Genomic DNA, 5,573 nt, shown 5'->3' with positions numbered 1-5,573 from the left:
GAAACGAACTGCGGCTCGTCGGGTTCAGCCGGTCGCCGTGAGAGCGAGAGCACGAGAGCGAGAGAGAGAGAGAGAGAGGTGAACTGGAGTAACAGCTGAAACTAAACTGAGCGCGCATACAAAACAAAGCGAGGTACACAGAAAGAGAGAGAGGCAGAGAGAGAGAGAGAGGGAGAGAGAGAGAGTGAAGAATAGATTAGGCAGATATAGAGAGCGGAAGCTAGAGTGAGAGAGACAGAGGGAAGCGAGCTGTTTTTGGGAGAGGAAGCCACAGTTAGGGCGCTAGACAATTTGAATTTTTGGTCCGTTTCAGCAGGTGCATTACATATGTATTTGCATTGTCATAGACCAAAATGTATGTAATTTAGAGCAAAAACAACAACAACAACAACAATGCATGCCAGTACAACACAGTTTGTATAACAATAACTGCTTCTGGTAGATTAATAATGTGAATATATTCGAAACAATTCATTCAATAAATTCAAAATATAAATAAAAATATACAAACAAAAAAAATTAAAAAATAAATAAAAATATAAAAACAAAAATAAAAATAAAAAAAAAATTTTTTATTAATTTCTATAATAAATAAAAGTATACAAAAAAAAAAAAATAATAATAATAAAAAATAAATAAAAATATAAAAAAACAAAATAAAAATAAAAATAAATTCTTTTTTTTATTAAAATAATAATTAAAAAAATTAAAAATATAAATAGTCTTTATAACTAAAATTATTTAAGTTAATAACAAATAAATAAAAAATATAAAAAATTTTTCTAAAATCAATTGTATGACCAACAAATATTATTATTAGCAAAAGACATTTGTAATAATATATGCTAAAAATCAAATAATTTTTTTTATATTTAGGCATAACAGTTTTATTTATATACTCTTTACGAAAGGGCATCGAAAAAGTGAGCTTTCTATAGTTGTAGAACGAAGAGACCCAAGAAGCCCAAAAAATTTCTAAAAAAGATCTCTTCCCACTATATGCCCAGATCCTTATGTATTCAGAGTACTATTCATGCTAAAGACTTGGATCTGAGCATATATACTCGGTCTACTGGGGCATGACGAATCGGGAAGAAAACTTTATTTTCTACAGTTTTAGAGCTAGAAACATAAAATTAAGAGAGCATTATTACTGTTGACATTCCCTATGGAATTGCACATCTAGAATATATACATAAATCCTAATTTGGGGCACGAAAATCTGGAATCTTTAGCGTTAAGGTCATGAATGAGTATTTTATTCATTTTTATACCCTAAACATATTTTTAATGGGAAATCAGGGTATAATGGTTTTGTTTATACTCATTTTTATTTAATCATATCAGTTATATGGGATTCTTTTTGTATTTCATTTTAAAATACCTTGTATTTGTTAAAATTAAATTTAAAAATTTAATATTTTTCTGTCATTATTGTATATATAGGAAATATTATTACATATTACCATTTATTCATTTTTATTTTATGTTAAAAAATAATTAATTAATGGTAATGGATTTAAAAAAAAATATATATTTGAATTTTATTTACTCATTCTATTAGCTGTAGTGAAAAATATATATGAATAATATATATTAATTTTAAATAAACTCTAATTTTTATTTTTTTTTATTTTTATTTTTTTACGATATATAAAAATAATTAAAAATGAATATTATTTTCTGTATTGTCTTTGTAGTCTTATCTGTCTTTGTAGTTTTACTTATAGTAAAAGAATAAATAAATTCATAATAAAATAATGTGTAATAAAAAAATGACTATTTTTAAATGTGTACGAATAACATAGAGCTATGGTAAATTATTATTTGATTTGAGGTGTGTTTATTTTTGTATTATCTCAATCGAATCAATTAGATAATTTCCGAGTCTCAAATGCACCGTTACCGATTGAGCATCAATTTCTTGATGAGTCTACAATTGCTGATCGATGATCGATGAGCGACGATGGGTGATCGACAGCCAGCTGACCCACCTGTTGGCGGCAGCAGTGGCAGGTGAGCTATGCAGCGCGGCGTGGCAATCAAAGCGCCGCTCCACCGATCTTTCACATGGACAGAGGCGAGCGAGCGAGCGAGCGAGTGTGTGTGTGAGTTAGTGTATGATTGGCTCCTTGCTTGTGGGGCGAATGAGAAATTTGATCGCATACACGACAAGCTGCAACCACAGCAACAACAAGAGCAACAACAACAACAACAACAAGACGAAGGAGCAGCAGCAACGACATCAAACAAAACTGAAAGGTGGCCCCTTGCAGCAATAAGGTGGCGGTGGTCTGCCATCTCGCTGGCCGCGTGGGAGCGGCACCGCGGCGCGGAGGACGGTGGGCGGAGGGAGGCGGGCCGGCTGGGCAGTTGGGCGGCCTCCGTTGGCAGCGGCGTCGGCAATCTTTGATGTGCGCTTTGATTTCCGGCAGCGAGATAAGATTCTCTGCCTTTTTTTTTCCTTCTTGCTTAATATACACACATATATATACATATATATATATATATTTCTCTGTTGCTCATTGTTGCCCCTCTTTGGTGGGGCGCAGACGGCGGCGCTGCAACAAATCGCAAATCAAAACGAATTGCAGCAAATTTTGCGCCAGCGACGGCGCATCAAACGCAGTTGGGCGAAGCGTAGCGAGATTTTTATCGCCGCACCAGCAAAAGGAGGCGTTGCACATGGCTGGCAACGTTTGGTGGCTGGCAACGGTAAAGCGCGGCGGCAGCAGCAGCAGCAGCACCGTCACTTGAACAGCCATTGCCACGGCCAATGCCAATGCCAATGCCAATGCCAATGTCGATGCTGAATGCCAAACTCTGAATCCCGAACGGAGCTTTGAAATAGAAATATGCATAGAATGAAGATCGCTGATCAAATGCCGCTTGCAACACCTGTTCTTGGATTTGTGGCACGCTCAATTGACAGCAAATCGGCGCACACTTCCGCAGTACTTCAGCCCCTGCCCCTGCCCCAGCCCCAGCCCCTGCCTCTGCCTCGATCCCTGCCAACCACTTTCAGTGATCTTTCAATTGTCATCAGAGCTAATACCCATGTAAGCCTACATACCCTGCCCCTGCCCCCGCTCGGCACGTCCCCTCGCTCTCGCCTGTGGGTCCCGTTGAGCGGCTCAGCAATGGGCAACAATAATACGACTACTCGACGACTCTTATGCTCGGATCGCTGCACGGACTGTTTGTTTGTTGATCTTTCAAAAATCCCGGCGTACGCAAGAATATATATATATATTCACATCATCAAAGGGAGCAATCTGGCTGCATGTGCTGCATGTGGCAGGGGCAGCCGCTACCCTATAATAGCTAATGTAAGCACTTACTTTTGGCCTCCTCGGCTTCGTCTTTTGTTTACAACTTATGCCCTCTCGTCTCTCTCACTCCCTCTCTCTCTCTCGCTCTTTGTCTCTTTCGCCTATCTACTCGCTCTTTTGATGTGAAGTGTTTGCATTGAGTGCCACGGCCTGCACCCAAGTACATACAACATCTATAGCAAAAACGCTGCGAGGCGTTTCGGTTCAGTCGATCACTTCGCATTGTCTCCGGAACATGGAGAATACGAATGAATGAGCATACATTGCCCCAGGCCAAGCAATTTTATTTTGCTTTGCTCGCAAAGCTTATAACAATAACGTTTTGTCTTGAGCGATCTTTAAGTGGTATTCGAGATATTGGAAAATACCCTGGAAATTATATTATAGATATAGATATAGATATAGATATAGATATAGATATAGATATAGATATAGATATAGATATAGATATAGATATAGATAGATATAGATATAGATATAGATATAGATATAGATATAGATATAGATATAGATATAGATATAGATATAGATATAGATATAGATATAGATATAGATATAGATATAGATATAGATATAGATATAGATATAGATATAGATATAGATATAGATATAGATATAGATATAGATATAGATATAGATATAGATATAGATATAGATATAGATATAGATATAGATATAGATATAGATATAGATAGATATAGATATAGATATAGATATAGATATAGATATAGATATAGATATAGATATAGATATAGATATAGATATAGATATAGATATAGATATAGATATAGATATAGATATAGATATAGATATAGATATAGATATAGATATAGATATAGATAGATATAGATATAGATATAGATATAGATATAGATATAGATATAGATATAGATATAGATATAGATATAGATATAGATATAGATATAGAGATAGATTCAAGTCAGAAATTAACGTTTTCTTGTTTCAACTTTGACATTTTATGACTTCATCATGCACTATTTACTATAATCACTATTCACTGCTCCCCGATCACGGATCACGGATCACGGATCACTGATCGCTATAAAAAATCTGCGACAAAGACGCATTGCCAGCTATTAAATTGTTGTATGCATCTTCAAAGAGTTCCCGCTCTGTCACCAGATGCCAAACATAAAGCGACTGCATTTGCAGGTTGCTTCACTCTCTGCTTCTCCCTCTCTCCCTCTCTTGCTCTCTGTTGCACCTCATAGGCTCCCTGACTCTCGGCCGGCTACATTTCAATCTGAAGTGGGGACTGCTACAATGTTTGCTCGCTGCTGTCAACAGGGACGTCTCTTTGCATCTTGGCAACTCGCTGTTGCCCTCGTCATCATCATTATCATTATCATCTTCATCTTTATCTACATCATCATCATCATCATCATCATTGATGGCATTTGGGTTCAACTTGTGTGTGCCTGGCTTTATTTTACACTCGCCCAAAAAGCATTAAGAGTATGGCCTTCTATCAATATCTACACCTGACTTCTCTCTGTGTACATTTTATAGATTAGAGTGACCAAATTCGCTAGCTCTTTTTGAAATAAAGTCAGATATTTGTGACTAGAGAGACCAATTTTGGTAATGAGACTTTATTCCTTAATGACTTTATTACAGCCAGAGTTAATATTATTAGAGACTTGGGTGACCATATTATAGTCTACGTTGAGGGTCTCTTAATATAATATACGTTATGATTAGTTGAAATATCAGGTTTGATTTGCATGCCTAGGTATTATACTGAAGTTTATTTAGCTATATTGAATTTTATGGAAATTAGGGTGACCAAATATTGCACTCAAAGATAGCTTTTGCTTATGATTATATAGGTACATTCAAAGCGAAAAACTTGAAGATATATAAATACTTTTATATGTGAACTAAAGATTAGGGTGGCCATATTTTAAATGAATATTCTTAATATAAAGACTATTCTGACTGCAAAAAAAAAATCATAGAAATTTTTTGTTGCTCTGCCTGGGCGAGCGGGTATCCAACAGCTGGCTACAGCCGCCCGCTGCTTCAGTATTTGCCATTCGCTTTGGCTCTCGCTTTGCTTGCTTGCCTATTTGCGCTTTTCCAATCGCCATTTGACATGGTTTTCCACCAGCATTTTTCAACACCATTTCACCCGGCCCCAGTCGAGTCGGCGCAGCTCAGCTCCATGAAGCCGCTGATGATGTTGACAATCCACGGATGAGGCATTCCCTTTCTGTAGTC

The sequence above is a fragment of the Drosophila navojoa genome, chromosome X (assembly GCF_054131105.1).
Source record: "Drosophila navojoa isolate 15081-1374.11 chromosome X, UAZ_NAV_1.0, whole genome shotgun sequence".
NCBI lineage: Eukaryota > Metazoa > Arthropoda > Insecta > Diptera > Drosophilidae > Drosophila > Drosophila navojoa.
Note: the sequence above shows the minus strand (reverse complement) of the source record.